The sequence below is a fragment of the Odocoileus virginianus genome, chromosome X (genome assembly GCF_023699985.2).
Source record: "Odocoileus virginianus isolate 20LAN1187 ecotype Illinois chromosome X, Ovbor_1.2, whole genome shotgun sequence".
Classification (NCBI taxonomy): domain Eukaryota; kingdom Metazoa; phylum Chordata; class Mammalia; order Artiodactyla; family Cervidae; genus Odocoileus; species Odocoileus virginianus.
The window spans coordinates 21506808-21527089 of NC_069708.1; the positions used below are offsets into that span (position 1 = coordinate 21506808).

General features: G+C 39.2%; 1 protein-coding gene across 1 annotated transcript in view; it reads left to right on the forward strand.

Annotated features, from left to right (window-relative positions):
• HEPH (hephaestin) overlaps positions 1 to 20282 on the forward strand; it is a 180470-nt gene that overhangs the window by 145913 nt on the left and 14275 nt on the right.

A 20282-nucleotide genomic window follows, 5' to 3' on the forward strand; every position in this document is an offset into this window, starting at 1 on the left:
TTTGAGGTAATGGAATTGTCCTAAAATTATATACTTCTAGTGGTTGCACAGCACTTTGAATGTACCAGAAGGCATTGAATTGTACATTTTTAGTGGTACTTTATGGCATGTGAATTTCACTTCAATAAAAATGATAGCAAAAAGAAAAAGAAATTCTCAAAAACTTAAATATAATTAATAATAGTAATATAATCAACAACCACAGCAACAGAGAAAAAAAGAAGAAAAAAAATCCAGAACCAACTACAGAAGAAATAAAAATCTAAGAATAATGATAAATGTTTCTCTCAGATCTCATTTGCCAATGTCCTTTCCCATGCTGTGAGTCACAGTCTCTCTCTGCCTCCCTAGGATGCCCTCCAATACTGGCCTTGTCTCTGTACCTGCTGTGGGGTCAGCTCAGACTCTACTATGTCCCTACTCCTGCATGGGCTTGCCTCGCTGACAGAACTAGTGTGTTTTCTTTTGTTGGAACTCTCATTGTCTTTTTATATATTCCATAGGCACAGAGACTGCCTAGGTGATCGTGTGGATTTAGTTTGCAGCTTGTACACCTATTGGGAAGGTTTTTGATCCTCTTCCTTAGCCACAGTGCCCCTGGGTTTCAATTGTGGTTTTATCTCCACCTCTGCATGTGAGTCATCCACAAAAGTTTGTTCCTGAGGTTGCCCTGGAGGACTTGGCTCTGCCCCAGGGAGGACCAGGTATGGCTGTGGCATGGCTGCTTGGATCTTGGGGACCCTGCAATGCCAGGTACACAGGGGAGCCAGTGACCATTGGCACAGTAGATATGGCGCTATTAGGATTTTTTCTCTGGCAGCTCTGCCCCAGTGAGGATTGAGCATGGAGGTGGGGCAGCTGCTTGGACTGCAACGATCCTGGCAGCACCAAGTGATCAGGGATACTGGTGGCCTCAGCCACAGAAACTATGGCACTATTAGGTTCTTTTGCTAGCCTCTGGCAGATGGCATTCAAAGGGCCTCTTTGGTCATTCTCTGTGGCTTGGCACATTAGGCACTTGAGGGTCTGCTTGGCTGGAACCCTCTATTTCTTGGTGCATCAGGCACTTAAAAGCCACCCTCTCTGGGGTCTTTATTGGTCAGCTGCCTGTGTTGGTGTGTTGGGAGAGAGAGGGAACAGTGATGGCTCTACCCTCTTCACATGACTCAGCAGTATAGCCTTGCCTCCATGGCTGCGCAACTTTCCTCCAAAGTCATTTCCCTCTGTGATCTCCTCTTTTACATCCACTCAGGCTGTCTCCCCACAGTCAACAGCAGACCTCACCCTGGGATTGCTCTCCAATCCCTTTGCTCCAGCTCCCAGCTGCCACACATTCCAGGGGACTTGTGTCTCTGTCCAGGGTAGGGTGGTGCAAGGATTGTCTGTGTGGTTCTCATTCCATTCAAACTGTCACGGATTAGTTGCTGCACTCTCCAACAGCCTCAAATTCTCCTCTGTCCCAGACCATTGCCCTGATGTGGTGACCTGACCCCTGCTTCAGTTCACTTACCCTCCAGGTACAGATTCAGTTCTGCTCTCTCTACTCTTTTTCCCTCGCTTCCTTTATCCTGCCAAGTTTTACATGGATCTATATCTTCCTTTCTGGTTGTCAGGGACTCTTGCCTGCTATTAGCTGGTGTTCTGCAAGATCACCTGTGTCTGAAGGTGTGTTCTTAATGCATCCATAGAGAAAGATGTATCCCACATTCATCTACTTCTCTACCATCTTGTCTCTCAATATTTACTTTTTTTTTAATATTTACTTTATAAAGAATTTTCAAATTGTTTTCCAGAGTGTCTGTACCATTTTTCATTCCCACCACCTGAGTGTGAGTAATCCAGTTGTTCTATATGCTGGTTAACATTAGATATTTTCACTTTTTAAAAAAAAATTTAGTCATTCACATAGATATGTTGTAATATCTAATTATGGTTTTAATTCACATTCTCCAAATAGCAAAAATATTGAATGCATTTTATGTGCTTGTGTGTCATTCTTATATTTTCTTTAGTGAAATGTGTTTTCAAAGTTTTTCCCATTTTTAATTGGGTGGTTTATTTTCATATTGTCAACTTTAGAGAGTTCTCTGTGTATTCTGGATACAAGGGTGAAATCTTGGCTAGTATAGTCAGAACAGTGGCCCCTCCTGAAGCAGTGATATTTAGACTGATATTTAAGTGATATATAGAAGCCAACTGTATTAACAAAATTTCAGGATAGCTTGAACCACAAGTGAAAATACCTTCATACAAAATGATCTCAGTGTGTTTGAGGAAAGAAGGAGACAGTATATCTGCTGCATACTGAGAAAAATGGAGAAGAGTAGGAAGTCTATTAGGAGAAATAAACTAAAATTTATATATCATGTAGAGCTTTGCAGGCAGTGGAAAGAGTTTTTTTTTTTAATATTCTAGTTGCAATGGGAAGTTGCTACAAGAGTGCAATGTGGTCTACTTTATATTTCTAAAAGGATTGCATTCATTAATATATTGTTATATGTGGCATGTATTATGCAAGAGTCCAGTTAGTTGGTTATTGTAGTTGTCCAGGTAATAGAAGATAAGGGCATGTACTAGGGTGGTAGCAGTAGAGATGGATATGTGATGTATCTTTCAGGTAGATTCCTCAGAATTTGCTCATGGACTTGAGATATGAGAGAGTGAAAAGAAACAAAAGATAACTCCTGATTTTGGGTTTGAATAACTCGTGGTACTATTTACTAAGATAGGACAGACTAGAGGAGGAATAGATTTTTGGAGAGAAACCAATGATATATTTTGGATTTGAGTTTAAGGTGAAAATTATAGGCAAATAGAATTGTTAATTAAGTAGTTGAATAAAGGAGTGTATAGCACAGTGGAGAGGTTGTAGGGTAGTCTAGTAAAGAGAATAACATGATCAAAGGCACAGGACTGAGAATGTATGGGGTATGTTAAGAGATGAGATCATGAGATCAGTGTATATTTTGAAGAAGTAGGAAGAGTTTGAGACAAGGCTGAAAATTTAGGCCTGGACTGAGCAAAGAAGGACTTGGTTTCTTCAGTAAAGAGTATAGAGATTACTCTTTTGAGATATTAAATTTTTTTGAAAATAGAAATGATATGAACAGACAGGTTTTAGAAATATTAAAATCATGGAACAAAGACAATTTTAAAGAAAAGAGGAAAAGTTGGAGAACTCACATTGACCAATTTCAAAACTTAATACAAAACTATAGTGATCTAGACTGTGTGGTACTGGTATAAAGTTAGACTATACAGATCAATGGAATAGGATTGAGAATTCAAAAATAAACTGTTACATTTATGTTCAGTTTATTTCAATGAGCACCAAGACAATTCAATGGAAAAAATTTTTTTTTTCAACAAATGGTGCTGAAATATAGTGAATATATATAACCAAAGCAATGGAATTGGATACCTTACCTCACACCATTTAGAGAAATTAATTCAAAATGAGCCAAAGATCTAAATGTAAGAGCTAAAGCTATAAAATTCTTAGGAGAAAGCATCAGAGTAAATTTTCATGATCTTGAATTTTTTACTTAGATACAACATCAAAGTACAAGTGACAAAATTAGAAATAAATATATTGGGCTTCCTCAAAATTAAGAACTTTTGTACTTCAAAGGCACTATCAAGAAAATGCGAAGATAATTCACAAAGTGGGAGAAAAATTTGCAAATCATGTATCTGATAAAAGGCTAGTATCCAGGATATAAACATAATTATAACTCAGTGTTTTTATTACTTGACAATGCTATTATCAAGAAACCAAATAACCCAATTAAGAGCAGGCAAAGAGTTTGAACAGATATTTCTTCAAAGAAGATATAAAAATGGCCAATAAGTATAGTAAAAGTCACTCAATATCATTAGTCATCAGGAAAATGCAAATAAAACTACAATGAGTAAAATTTCTCATCCACTAAGATGGCTAAACTAAAAAGACAGACAGTAACTAGTTTTCATGAAGGTATGGTGAAATTGAAACCCTCATCCATTCCTGGTAGGAAATAAAAATGGTAACTCCATTAGGAAACAGTTTGGCAAATCCTCAAATGGTTGCACATAGAGTTACCATATGACCCAGTGATTCCATCACTAGGTATATACCCAAGAGAAATAAAAACAAATGTCCACACAAAACTTGTACACGAATGTTCATTGCAGCATTATTCATAATAGCCAAAATATTGAAGTGACTCACATGTCTATCAACTCATGAACAGATGAATACAATACATTATAGCCATAAATTGAAATATTTTTGACAATAAAAAGAAATTAAGTACTAATATATGCTGCAGCATTGGTAGACAGTGAAAATATTCTAAATGAAAGAATCCAATCACAAAAGAAAATATCCTGTACAATTCAATTTGTCTTTTCCACAGCTTTATTGAGGTATAATTGATCAAACATATATATTTAAGATATACAATCTGAAAACTCAGTATACATACACATTGTGAAATGTTCAACACATTCAAGCTAGTCAATATATCCAGTGCCTGATATAGCTATTACTTTCTCCTGTGTTTCTGTGTGTGCATGCATTGAGAAAACCCAAGATCTACTGTCCTAGCAAATCTCAAGTACATGACATAATATTGTCAGTTATAGAAACACTGATGTACATCAATTCTCCAGAATGTATTAATCTTGCATAACTGAAACTGTGTACCTCTTGACCAATATCTCCCAATTTCCTCCTCCATCTACTGCTAATATCCATCATTCTACTTTCAATTTCTATTTGACCATTTTAGATTCCACATATAAGTGAGAAAATGGACTTCCCAGGTGGCTCAGTGGTAAAGAATCTGCATGCCAATGAAGGAGCTGCGGATTCAATCCCTGGATCAGGACGATCACCTGGAGGAGGAAATGCCAATCCATTCCAGGATTCTTGGTGGGATAACCCCATGGACAGAGGAGCCTGATGGGTATAGCCCATGGGGTCACAAACAGTCAGACACAACTGAGCAACTGAGCATGCATTAAGTGAGATCATACACTATTTGTTTTATTTCAACCAGAATAATGCTTTCCCAGTTAGTTTAGTTGCCTCAAAAGGCAAGATTTTAAGGCTGAATACTATTCCATCATGATGGATGATTCCAGATGATAGACAGGTAATTTGCATGTATATGTGGATTTCCATATCTTGGCTATTATGAACGATACTATAATGAACATGGGAGTGGATATATCTCTTCAAGATCTCAATTTCATTTCCTTTGGCTATATAACCAGAAATAGAATTGTTGTATCAAATGATAGACCTATTTTTTACTTTTTAAGGAACTTCCATACTATTTTCCATAATGGCTATATTAATTTACATGCTTCCCTGATAGCTCAGTTTGTAAAGAATCCACCTGCAATGCAGGAGACCCCAGTTTGATTCCTGGGTCGGGGAGATCTCCTGGAGAAGGGATAGGCTACCCACTCTGGTATTCCTTTTTTTTTTTTTCATTTATTAGTTGGAGGCTAATTGCTTTACAATATTGTAGTGGTTTTTGTCATACATTGATATGAATCAGCCATGGACTTACCTGTATTCCCCATCCCGATCCCCCCTCCCACCTCCCTCTCCACCCGATTCCTCTGGGTCTTCCCAGTGCACCAGGCCCGAGCACTTGTCTCATGCATCCAGCCTTGTCTGGTGATCTGTTCTGGTATTCTTGATCGTCCCTTGTGACTCAATTGCTAAAGAATCCGCTTGCAATGCAGGAGACCTGGGTTCGATCCCTGGGTTGGAAAGATCCCCTAGAGAAGAGAAAGGCTACCTACTCCAGTATTCTGGCCTGGAGAATGGTGTCGCAAATAGTTGGACATGACTGAGTGACTTTCACATCACTTCACCAACAATGCACAAGGATTCCCATTTCTCTACATCCTCACCAATGCTTGCTATCTTGATTTCTTTTAAATTTTTTATTGGAATATAGTTGATATACAAGACTGTGTTAAATTCAGGTTTATAGTAAAGTAAATCAGTTATACATATATACACTCTTTTTAAAGACTATTTTCCCATGTAGGCCATTACAGAGTATTGAGTAGAGTTCTCTGTGCTATACAATAGGTTTTTATTAGTTATTTATTTTACATATAATAGTATGTATACATCTATCCCTATATCCCAATTTGTCCCTCATACTCTTTATTTTTGATGATTGTTGTTGCTGTTGTTGTTCAGTTGCTCAGTTATGTCTGACTCTTTGTGACCCCATGGACTGCAGCACTCAAGGCTCCACTGTCCTTCACTATCTCCTAGAGTTTGCTCAGATTTATGTGCATTGAGTCAGTGATGCTATGTTACTGGAGATAGTAGAGGATGCTACCATCTCATCCTCTGCTGCCCACTTCTCCCTTTGCCCTCAGTCTTTCCCAGCATTACAGTCTTTTCTAATGAGTCAGCTCCTCACATCAGGTGGCCAAAGATTGGAGCTTCAGGTTCAGCATCAGTTCTTCCAATGAATATTCACGGTAGATTTCCTTAAAGTTTGACTGATTTGATCTCCTTGCTGTCAAGGGACTCTCAAGGTCTTCTCCAGCACCACAGTTCAAAAGCATCAATTCTTTGATGCCTTCATTATGGCCCAACTCTCACATCTACACATGACTACTGGGAAAACCATAGCTTTGACTATATGGACCTTTGTCAGCAAAGTGCTGCCTTTGCTTTTTAATGTGCTATCTAGGTTTCTCATAGTTTTCCTTCCAAGGAGCAAGTGTCTTTTAATTTTGTGGCTTCAATCATTGTCTGCAGTGATTTTGGAGTCCAAGAAAATGAACTCTGTCACTATTTCCAGTTTTTCCCTTTCTATTTGCCATGAAGGATGGGACCATATGCCATGATCTTATTATTTTGAATATTGAGTTTTAAGCCAGTTTTTTCACACTCCTTTTTCACTCTTATCAAGATGCTCTTTAGCTCCTCTTCAGTTTCAGCCATTAGACTGTTATCATCTGCATATCTGAGGTTGTTGATATTTCTCCAGGCAATCTTTTTTTTTTTTCATTTATTCTTATTATTTGGAGGCTAGTTACTTTACAATATTGTAGTGGTTTTTGCCATACATTGACATGAATCAACCATGGATTTACATGTGTTCCCTATTGCTATCCCCCCTCCCACCTCCCTCCCCAGAAAGATAAATACCAATACAGTATACTAACGCATATAAATGGAATTTTAAAAGATGGCAATGATAACCCTAGTTCCCAATAAGAAAAGGAGTACATCAAGGTTGTTTATTGTCACCTTGCTTATTTAACTTATATGCAGAATACATCATGAGAAACGCTGGGCTGGAAGAAACACAAACTGAAATCAAGATTTCCGGGAGAAATATCAATAACCTCAGATATGCAGATGACACCACCCTTATGGCAGAAAGTGAAGAGGAACTAAAAAGTCTCTTGATGAAAGTGAAAGAGGAGATTGAAAAAGTTGGCTTAAAGCTCAACATTCAGAAAACTAAGATCATGGCATCTGGTCCCATCACTTCATGGGAAATAGATGGGGAGACAGTGGAAACAGTGTCAGGCTTTAATTTTTTTGGCTCCAAAATCACTGCAGATGGTGATTGCAGCCATGAAATTAAAAGACACTTACTCGTTGGAAGGAAAGTTATGACCAACCTAGATAGCATATTATAAAGCAGACATTACTTTGCCAACAAAGGTCTGCCTAGTCAAGGCTATGGTTTTACAAGTGGTCATGTATGGATGTAAGAGTTGGACTGTGAAGAAAGCTGAGTGCTGAAAAATTGATGCTTTTGAACTGTGGTGTTGGAGAAGACTCTTGAGAGTCCCTTGGACTGCAAGGAGATCCAACCAGCCCATCCTGAAGGAGATAAGTCCTGAGTGTTCATTGGAAGGACTGATGCTGAAGCTGAAACTCCAATACGTTGACCACCTCATGCGAAGAGTTGACTTATTGGAAAAGACCCTGATGCTGGGAGGGATTGGGGGCAGGAGGAGAAGGGGCTGACAGAGGATGAGATGGTTGGATGGCATCACCGACTCGATGGACATGAGTTTGAGTAATCTCTGGGAGTTTGTGATGGACAGGGAGGCCTGGCATGCTGTGATTCATGGGGTTGCAAAGAGTCAGGTATGACTGAGCGACTGAACTGAACTGAACGATAACCCTATATGCAAAACAGAAAAAGAGACACAGATGTATAGAACAGACTTTTGGACTCTGTGGGAGAAGGCGAGGGTGGGATGTTCTGAGAGAATAGCATTGAAACAAGTATACTATCAAGTGTGAAACAGATCACCAGCCCAGGTTGGATGTATGAGACAAGTGCTCAGGGATGGTGCACTGGGAAGATCCAGGCAATCTTGATTGCAGCTTGTGATTCATCCAACCTGGAATTTTACATGACATACTCTGTATTTAAGTTAAACAAGCAAGGTGACAATATGCAGCCTTGTCATACTCCTTTCCCAATTTGAAACCAGTCAGTTGATCCATGTCCAATTCAAACTATTGCTTCTTGACATCAGTGGTTTGGGCATAAACTTGGATTACTGTGATGCTGATTGTTTTACCTTGGAAACAAACAGATCATATTGTCATTTTTGAAACTTCACTCGAGTACTACATTTCAGACTCTTTCGTTGACTATGAGAGCCACTCCATTTCTTCTTAGGGGTTCTTGCTCACAGTCGTAGATATAATGATCATCTGAATTAAATTTGTCCATTTTAATTCACTGGTTCTTAATATTTTGATGCTCAATTTTGCCATCTCCTACTTGACCATGTCCAATTTACCTTGATTCATGGACCTAATATTCCAGGTTGCTATGAAATACTGTTTTACAGCATCAGACTTTACTTTCACCACCAGACACATCCACAGCTGAAAATCATTTTTGCTTTGGCCCAGCCACTTCATTCTTTCTGTAGTTATTAGTAATTGCCTCCATTCTTCCACAGTAGCATATCTGACACTTTCAGATCTGGGGAGGGCCTCACCTAGTGTCATATCTTTTTGCCTTTTTATACTATTTCTGGGGTTCTTGCAACAAGAATACTGGAATGGTTTGCATTTCCTCCCCCAGTGGACCACGTTCTGTCAGAACTCTTCACTATGCTCCATCCATCTTGGTTACCCCTTGATGGCATGTCTCATATCTTCACTGAGTTACACAAGCCCTTTAACCATTACAAGGTGGTGATCCATGAAGGGGTTTGTAGCCATACCCTCCCCTAACCACTAAATCCTGACAACCATTAAAATGGTCACTGTAACTATAGCTTCGCCTTTTCCAGAATTCTAATATAAGTGGAATCATATAGTAAGTACATTTTTGAGACTGATTTCTTTTATTCAGCATAATGCCTTTACTATTATTCATCAGTGTTATTAAGTGTATTGATAGGTATTTCCTTTTGAGTACATATGTGTAGCACATTTTATTCATTTACCTATTGAAGGACATTTGAATTGGTTCCAGACTTCTGGTAATTATAGACAGAGCTACTATATTTGCTTTGGCCAGCTTTGCTTTAGGTATCATATCCAAAAAATCATTGCCACAACTAATATCAAGAAACTTTTCCCCAATATTTTCTTCTATTGGTTTTATGGTTTAAGATTCTATATGTAAGAATTTTAATCCATTTTGAATTGATTTTTGTGTATTATGTGAGGTAAGGATCCAGTGTCATTGTTTAGTGTTGAATATTTCCTATGCACCGTTTATTGAAGACAAGATCCTTTCCTCATTGTATGTTTCTTGCACCCTTGTCAAAGATCACTTTCCTGTGGAAATGCAAATTGGTGCATTCACTATGGAGAATAGAATGGAGGTTCCTTAAAAAGCAAAAAAAAAAAAAAAAAAGTTATCATATGATGCTGCAATCCCACTCCTGGACATATATCTGCAGAAAACTATAATTCAGAAATATATATGCACTCCAGTGTTCATAGAAGCACTGTTAGCAATAGCCAAGAAATGAAGGCAACCTGAAATGTCTGTTGACAAAGAAATGAAAAAAGATGATGTGGACACTGTGGTATATATACCACATCATCTTTACCCATTTTACTCAGCCATAAAAATAAATGAAAAAATGCCACTTGTAGCAACATGGGTGGACCTAGAGACTATCAAACTGAATGAAGTAAGTCACACAGAGAAAGACAATTATCATATGATATCACTTATATGTGAAATCTAAAGAAATTATAGGAAATATTATTTGCAAAACATAAATAGGTTCACACACATAGAAAAAAACTTATGGTCACCATAGGGAAGAGCAGGAGTTGAGGGGAGAGATAACTTAAAAGTTTGGTATTAGCATGCACACACCATTTTATAAATAAACAGTAAAGGAACTAATGTATAGCATGGAAACTATACTCAATATCTTGCAAGAATCTATAATGGAAGCTAACATCACATTGCAGATGAATTGTAGTTCAATTAAAAACAGTTAATTAATTCAAAAGTTTGGTTGCTTATAGATCCATGGATTTATTTTTATTCTGTTGTACTAGTATATAAATATAAATGTAAACATATATGCCAGTACCATACTTTTTTGATTACTCTAGCTTTGTAACATATTTTGAATTCTTGAAATATAATGCTTCCAGCTTTCTTCTTGATCAAGATTTCTTGGAATTTTCTGTGTCTTTTGTGGTTCCATATAAATTTTAGTATATTTTTCTATTCCTGTAAAAATGCTATTGGAATTTTGATAAATATTTCATTGAATCTGTAGACCACTTTGGATAATATGGGCATTTTCACAATATTAATTGGATTTCCCTCATAGCTCAATTGGTAAAGAATCTGCTTGCAATGCAGGAGACCCTAGTTCAATTCCTGGGTCAGGAAGATCCACTGAGAAGGGATAGGGTACCCACTCCAGTATTCTTGGCCTTCCCTTGTGTCTCAGCTGGTAAAACAATCTGCCTGCAATGGAGACCTAGGTTTGATCCCTGGGTTGGGAAGATCCCCTGGAGAAGAGAAAGGCTACCCACTACAGTTGGTGACCTGGAGAATTTCATGGACTCTATAGTTAATAATAACAATATTAATTATTCCAGTTCATGAGCACAGGGTATTTTTCCTTTTACTCATAACTTCTTCAACTTTTTTTTTAATTAAGATTTTTATAATCTTCAGTGTACATGTCTTTCTCCTCTTTGGTTAAGTTTATTCTTAGATATATTTTAAAATTTTTGCTATTGTGAAAGGGATAGTTTTAATAATTTCTTTTTCAAACAGTTTGTTGTCTGTGTATAGATATACAATTGATTTTTGTATATTTTTACCCTATATATTTGCTACATTTGTTTATTAATTCTACAGTTTTTGTTGAGTCTTTAGAGTTTTTGCAATATAAAATAATTTCATTTGCAAACAGATAATTTCACTTTTTCCTTTCTGATTTGGATGTCTTTAAAAATTTTTTTTCTTATCTGATTGTTCTGGTTAAAGGCTTCCAGTACTATGTCAAATGGAAGTAACAGGAGTCAACATCCTTGCCTTTACTGACTCTTAGAAGGAAAGTTTTCAATTTTTCTCCATTGACTGTGATGCTAACTGTGGTCTTTTCATAAATGGCAGTTACTATGTTGAGACAAATTCCTTCTATACCTATATTTTAAGAATTTTAATCATGGGTGGAATGTTAATTTTTAATGTTTTTTTTTATACATTGAGATGATCATGCATTTTTTCCTTTTTCTTTTTAATATGTGGTGCATTGCATTAATATATTTGCATATATCTACCTACCTTAGCATACCAGGGATAAATAACACTGGTTTACAGTATATGATCCTTTTAACATGCTATTGAATTTAGTTTGCTAGTATTTTATTGATGATTTTGTATCTGTATTTATTAGGGATATTGGCCTGCAGTTTTCTTTCTTTGTAGTTATGTCTTTGGTTTTGCTATCATTGTAAGGCTGGTTTCATAAAATGAGTCTGAAAGCATTTCTTCTCTTTTTTAAATAATTTAAAGAAATATTGTCATTAATTCTTCTTTGAGTGATAGAATTCACACATGAAGCCTTCTAACCCTGGGATTGTCTGTGTTGGGAAATTCATGATAAGTGATTAAATCTCATGTGTATCATTGTTAGGTCCATTTGCTGTATGGTATTTTTCAAGTCAGATGTTTCCTTATTGACTTTCTGTTTAGATGTCATATCCATTATTTTAACTAGGATATTGAAGCACTTTACTATTATTGTTTTGCTGTCAATTTTTGCCTTCAGAGCTGTCAGCATTTGCTTTATATATTTAGGTACTCTGATGTTGAGTATGCCTATATTTATCATTGCTAAATCTTCTTTTTGTATTGATCCATTTATCATTATATAGTGACATTTGTTTCTAGGGACAGTTTTAGGCTTAAAATCTATTTTGTCTGCTATATTATAGTCATCTTTTTAAAATTAATTTATTTTAATTGGCATATCTAGTAGTGATGAATTTACTCAGTTTTTTTGTTTTGGTCTTGGAAAGGTTTTATTTTAGATTTTCTTCATTATTAATGTGTAATTTTATAATTTTTATAAATTCCTCACTGAATTTTTTTCTTCCACTACTTTGAGTATAACATCCCACTCTTTCCTAGCCTGTTCAGTTTCTGTTGAAAAATCCTCTTTAGTCTTATGGGGGTCCCCTTATATGTGAATTGCTTTTCTTGCTGCTTTGAAAATTCTGTGTATTTAACTTTTGAATTTTTTTTTAAATATCTAAATGTAGTCTTTTTTGGGATGATCTTATTTGAGAAATGTTGAGTTTCATGAGGAGCTTCCCAGGTGACTCAGTGGTAAATAATCTGCCTGCTAAAACAGAAGACATGAGTTCAATATCTGGGTTGGGAAGATCCTCTGGAGGAGGAAATGGAAACCCACCTCAGTATTCTTGCCTGTAAAATCCCATGGACAAAGGAGCCTGGTGGGCTACAATCCATCCAGTCATAAGAGTTGGACACGACTAAGTGAGCCCACATGAGTTTCATGAATCAGGATGTCTGTTTCATTTTCAGAATTTGGGAAGTTTTCAGCCATCATTCCTTGAAATAGGATTTCTGCCCCTCTTTCTCTCTGTTCTCCTTCTGTAACTCCCATAATGCATGTCAATTGCCTTTACGGTATCCCATAAATCCCAAAGCCTTACTTTACTCATTTTGCATCTTCCTTTCCTTTTCTTCTTGTAACTAGATAATTTCAAATGAATTATCTTCAAGTTCACAGATTCTCTCTTTTGCTTGATCAATCTTTTTTTCCCTTTTCCTATCATACACTTTCTCCCATACAAATTCATCAAAAGATAATTTGAATGCTGAGCAACTTCCACTAAACAACTTCTGAACACTGACAGAGGACACCAGGCACCCAGACAGGCAGCCCATTATCTTCAAAAGGAGGTAGGACAAAATATAAAAGACAAAAAGAGAGACATAAGAGTTAGGGATGGAGACCTTCCCTGGGGAGGAAGTTGTGAAGGAGGAGACGTTTCCACACAGTAGGATACTCTCTCACAGAGGCTCTGTAGGGAGTCTTGGAATCTTAGAAGGCAACATAACTGGGAGAAAAAACAGAACAAAACAAACAAACAAACAAACAAACAAACAGAATACACGCCTAACCACAACTGCAGAAAAAAGAACTTTCCTGCAAAAGGTTATAACCTAACAACCTAGGTTGTTAGGCCTGCTAACAACCTGGGTAGCAGGTTCTGGCCTGCTCACAGAACAAAAGATTGAATGAATACCAAAGGAGAGCTAGCCGCTGGTAACCAGCCCCTCCCTACCCACCCCTGTCCAGAGGCAGAAAGGCAGGCTTGCGACAGCCAAAGCCGTAAGGCAAGGGGCTGCTGCATCTTCCACTGAACTGTGAGCAGGCTCCCAGCTGCTAACCACAACTTCCTGAGATACTGTATGGTTGGCATCCACCAGGAGGGTTGCAGCTGAAGATCAGCTCTCCAGAGGAGACATACAGCACACCTGAAATGGTGCTTTCATGGTGCATCTGGGAGATCTAATGGCCAGGACCTGGGAGCTGATTAAGATGCATGGCCCACCTAGGACAGAGTGCTTGCCAAGCACCTGGTCACCTGAGCTGCTCAGACCAGGGAAGGACACAAAACACACGCCCAACCCACAGAGACTGAGCCAGAATTGTGTCTGAGTGTCTCCTGTGGAGGTACGGGTCAGCAGTGGCCTGCTGCAGGGACAGAGGCTCTGGGTGCAGCAGACCTGGCTATGGCATAAGTGCTCTTGGAGGAGGTTGCCATTAACCCCACCATAGAAATGCCAGAGCTTACACAAGACTGGAGAAACAGACTCTTGGAGGGCACACAAAAAACCTTGGTGCACCAGGACCCAGGAGAAAGGACCAGTGATCCCACAAATAACTGACCCAGATTTGCCTGTGAGTTTCCAGGAGTCTCTAGTGGAGGCGTGGGTTGGCGATGGCCTGCTGTAGGGTTGGGGGCACCGAGTGCAGCAGTGCATGCATGGGACCTTTTGAAGGAGGTCACCATTATCTTCAGTACCTCCACCATAGCTTGGCCTCAGGTCAAGCCATAGGGAGGGAACACAACCCCAACAATCAACAGAAAATTGGATTAAAGATTTACTGAACATGGTCCCGCCCATCAGAACAAGACCCAGTTTCCCCCTCAATCAGTCTCTCCCATCAGGAAGCTTCCATAAGCCTCTTATCCTTATCCATCAGAGGAAAGATAGAATGAAAACCACAATCACAGAAAAATAACCAAACTGATCACATGTATCATGGCCTTGTCCAACTCAATGAAACGATGAGTCATGTCATGTACGGTCACTCAAGATGGATGGATCAAGGTGGAGAGTTCTGACAAAAACGTGGCCCACTGGAAAACGGAATGGCAAACCGCTTCAGTATTCCTGTCTTGAGAACCCCATGAACAGTATGAAAAGTCAAAAAGATATGACCCTGAAAGATGAACTCACCAGGTCAACAGGTGCCCAATATGCTACTGGAGAAGAGTGGAGAAATAACTTCAGAAAGAATGAAGAGACAGAGCCAAAGCAAAAACAACACTGACTTGTGGATGAGACGGGGGATGGAAGTAAAGTCTGATACTGTAAAGAGCAATTTTGCATAGGAAGCTGAAATGTTAGGCCCATGAATCAAGGCAAATTGGAAGTGGTCAAGCAGGAAATGGCAAGAGTGAACATTGCCATTTTAGGAATCAGCGAACTAAAATGGACTGGAATGGGTAAAATTAACTCAGATGACCATTATATCTACTACTGTGGGCAAGAATCCCTTAGAAGAAATGGAGTAGCCATCATAGCCAATAAAATAGTCTGAAATTCACTACTTGGATGCAATCTCAAAAAACAACAAAATGATCTCTGTTTGTTTCCAGGGCAAACCATTCAATGTCAGAGTAATCCAAGTCATGCCCTGACCAGTATGCTGAAGAAGCTGAAATCAAATGGATCTACGAAGATCTACAAAACCTTCTAGAACTAACATCCAAAAAATATATTCTCTTCATTATAGGTGACTGGAATGCAAAAGTAGGAAGTCAAGAGCTACCTGGAGTAACAGGCAAATTTGCCCTTGGAGTACAGAATGAAGTACATTAAAGGCTAACAGAGTTTTGCCAAGAGAATGCATTTGTCATAGCAAACACCCTCCTCCAACAACACAGGAGATGACTCTACATATGGACATCACCAGATGGTCAATAACGAAATCAGATTGATTATATTCTTTGCAGCCAAAGATGAAGAAGTTCTATACAGTCAGCAAAAACAAGACCAGGAGCTGACTGTGGCTCAGCAAAACAAAGGTTCAAAAGCATGATCTCCTTATTGCCAAATTCAGACTTAAATTGAAGAAAGTATGAAAAACCCCTAGACCATTCATGTATGACTTAAATAAATCCTTTATGATTATACAGTGGAAGTGACAAACAGGTTCAAGGATCTGTTCTGATAGACAGAGTGCCTGAAGAACTATGGCCGGATATTAGTGACATTGTACAGGACGCATTGATCAAGACCGTCCCCAAGAAAAAGAAATGTAAAAAGGCAAAACGGTTGTCTGACAAGGCCTTACAAATGGCTGAGAAGAGAAGCTAAAGGCAAAGGGGAAAAGGAATGATATACTCATTTGAATGCAGAGTTCCAAATAATAGCAAGGAGAGATAAGAAAGCCTTACTCTGTGATCAATGCAAAATAGAGGAAAACAGACTGGGAAAGACTAAAGATCTCTTCAAGAAAATTAGAGATACCAAGGGAACATTTCATGCAAAGATGAGTACAATAAAGGACAGAAATGGTATGGACCTAACAGAAGCAGAATATATTAAGAAGAGGTGGCAAGAATACACAGAACTATACAAAAAAGATCTTCATGACCCAGATAACCACAATGGTGTGATCACTCACCTCAAGCCAGACATCCTGGAATGCTAAGTGAGCCTTAAGAATCATCACTACAAACAAAGCTAGTGGAGGTCATGGAATTCCAGTTGAGCTATTTAAATTCCTAATAGATGATGCTGTTAAAGTACTACATTCAATATGCCAGCAAATCTGGAAAACTCAGCAGTGGCCACAGGACTGGAAAAGGTCAGTTTTCATTCCAATCGCAAAGAAAGGCAATGCCAAAGAATGTTCAATCTGCTGCACATTTGCACTCATCTCAGTTCAGTTCAGTTCAGTTCAGTTGCTCAGTCATGTCTGACTCTTTGTGAACCCATGGACTGCAGCATGACAGGCCTCCTTGTCCATCACCAACTCCCAGAGTTTATTCAAACTCATGTCCATTGAGTCGATGATGCTATCCAACCATCTCACCCTCTGTCATCCCCTTCTCCTCCTGCCTTCAATCTTTCCCAGCATCAGGGTCTTTTCAAGTGAGTCAGTTATTTGCATCATGTGGCCAAAATATTGGAGTTAAGCTTCAGCATCAGTCCTTTCAATGAATATTCAGGACAGATTTCCTTTAGGATGGACTGGTTTGATCTCCTTGCAGTCCAAGAGACTCTCAAATGTCTTTTCCAAGACTACAGTTCAAAGGCATCAGTTCTTCAGTACTGAGCTTTCCTTATAGTCCAACTCTCACATCCATACATGCAGGTCAATAAACAACAGTTAGAACTGGACATGGAACAACAGACTGTTTCCAAATCGGGAAAAGGGTATGCAAGACTATATTGTCACCCTGCTTATTTAACATATATGCAGGGTACATCATGCAAAATGAAGGTCTGGATGAAGCAGAAGCTGGAATCAAGATTGCTGGGAGAAATATCAATAACCTCAGATATGCACATGACACGACCCTTATGGCAGAAAGTAAAGAACTAAGGAACGTCTTGATTAAAGTGAAAGAGAGTGAAAAAGTTGACTTAAAACTCAGCATTCAGAAAACAAAGATCATGGCATCAGGTCCATCACTTCATGCAAATAGATGGGGAAACGATGGAAACAGTGAGAAACTTTATTTTCTGGGGCTCCAAAATCACAGCAGATGGTGACTGCAGTCATGAAATTAAAAGATGCTTGCTCCTTGGAAGAAAAGTTATGACCAACCTAGACAGCATATTAAAAAGCAGTAACATTATTTTACCAACAGAGGTCCTTCTAGTCAAAGCTATGGTTTATCCAGTAGTCATGTTTGGATGTGAAATTTGGACTATATAGAAATCTGAGCACTGGAGAATTGATGCTTTTGAACTGTGGTCTTAGAGAAGACTTTTGAGAGTCTCTTGGACAGCACGGAGTTCAAACCAGTAAATCCTAAAGGAAATCAGTCCTGCATGTTCATTGGAAGGACTGATGCTGAAGCCGAATCTCCAATACTTTGGCTACCTGAACAGAGAACTGACTCATTAGAAAAAAAAAAAAACCCTGATGCTGGGAAAGATTGAAGGCTGGAGGAGATTGGGATTACAGCGGATGAGATGTTTGGATGGCATCACTGACACGATGGACATGAGTTTGAGTAAGCTCTGGGAGTTGGTGATGGACAGGGAATCCTGGCGTGCTGCAGTCTATGGGGTTGCAAAGAGTCAGACACGACTGAGTGACTGAACTGAACTGAACTGATCATTACATATATTTTTTTAGCTCCAGAGTTTTGCTTGATTCTTTATTATTTTTGTTGACCTTATCATTTTATGTGTTGTTTTCCTGATTTTGTTAAATTGTCTCTCTGTGTTCTCTTGTAGCTCACTGAACTTTACAAAACAATAATTCAATTTTTTTGTTGTTCAGGCAATTTTAGATCTCCATTGTGTTGGAGCTGGTTACTGGAAAGCTACATTCCTTTATTGGTGTTTGGTGGTGTCATATTTCCTTAATCATTCACGTTTTTCTAGCTTTGCAGTGGTATCTCCACTTTCGAAAGACTGACCATCTCTTCCAAACTTTATGAACTAGCTTCCATGGGGAAAGATCTTCACCTACAGTTGGATGCAATGGTGCTAGCTGGGTAGAGTATGGTAGTTTTGACTCTGTGATTGTTCAGTACTGGCTCTGAGTCTGGGGAGGGCACACTGGTATAGCCTACATACAGTTCCATCAGCTGAATACTGCAGTGATCTTTAGAAACTAAGTCTCCAGGTGTCCACAGTAGTGACAAGAACTATTGGGAGTCCTCGGTGGTAAAGGCTACTGAAAGGTTGCTGATGAGAGCTGTGAACAATGCCAGAATTCTTGGCTTCCAGAGGAGAGAAATTTGATCCGGGGCCAGTGATAAGGTTTGATTGCTCAGAGCTTTTTGTGTAATTAAGTTTTATTAAAGTATAAAATAGATAGAGAAAGCTTCTGACATAGACATCAGAAAGGGACAGAGAGTGCCTCCTTGCTAGTTTTTACCAAGGAGTTATATACCTGTTAACAAGCTTCTAGTTAGAGAAAGGAAACACCTCAAAACTGAGAGAGCTGCACCAGGCCCCTCACCCACAACATGCTCTTTGAGATAGCCTTGACACAAGGTGAGTCATCCTGGGCCATAAAACAATTGACAGGAATCTTGAAGAAAGGCAGATTTCCAAGCAAATACATAGTTCATTAACATAGCTTAAGGAAGACATTTCCATGAGAAAAAAGCATTGGTTAGCTCAAGGTTTGAGATAAAGTTAAGTTCAGGTGGTACCAGGTGTCATCATGACAACACAGAATTTGAAAAGAAAAGAAAAAGTCTGTCACTTGCAGTTTTATTTCCTCCTGCTGCTTGGGGACATCTGCCCTCCCTTCCACAGCTATTAACACTCTCACTACTTGGATCTTTCTGTTCACTTTTTCCCCCATGGGGCAGAATTATGACTGAGAGCACTCCTCCTGACACTATGTCCAACATGTGGGGTCACATGTAGCTGTGTCTGTGATGCACAGAAATAGCTTTGGCTCCAGAATTATGTGGGCCACTCACTGCTTCAGTAGTGGTGGTGTCTCAGCAGAGGATCATCTCCTGTTGGGGGAGAGGATGCAAGTGGCAGCTATTCTGGTGGAAGTGGAGTAGCAGTGGCTCCTTCTGAGTAGGGGAGCCAGAGTAGAGTTGGATCCTTTTGCAAGGCTGCTTGGCAGCAGATCCTTGTGTAAGAGTATTAGTGCAACAATGGCTCCTTCCTTGGGAGAACAAAGAGGTGAAGTGTCTGTTGGGAAAGGGTGCTTCAGCAGCTCATTTTTGAGGAGTTAGGTGTTGATGGATCCTTTTGGGGGGAGCTAAGTGGCAGTGTCTCTTTGGTTGGGGAGTTGAAGCAGCTCTTTTGTGGGGTCATAAGGAACAGTTGTGGCTTCTTCTGGCGTAATGCAGAGCAGCACTGACTTCTTCTGGCAAAGGCAGCATTGATGGCTCCTTGTCAAATGGAGGGGGACGGAGGGTAGCAGTTCTTTATGGATATGGGAAGGCAAGGAGTAGCAGTAGCTTCTTTTCAGGAGGATGCAGTGGTGATAGCTTCTTCTAGGAGAGTGGAGCAGTAAAAATTCCTTCTCTGGTGTGACATATCAGTAGTTACTCCTTGTGGAGCTGGAGGTGGGACAACTAAAGCTTCTTGGAGTAAGGACCAGTTGGCTGTGGCTCCTTGGGTTGGGGGACAAGGCAGTGGCTCTCTCTTGGGAGGAAGGAAGGGGAGGCTTTTCTTGAGGCTGAGGTGATGGCTGCTCCTTCATAGAGTGCAGAGAAGCTACAGCTTCTTCTTGAGTTGTGGCAGAATGTTGGTGGTTCCTTCTTGTAGAGGTGTCAGAGAGGTGTGGACTCCAAGTTCAGT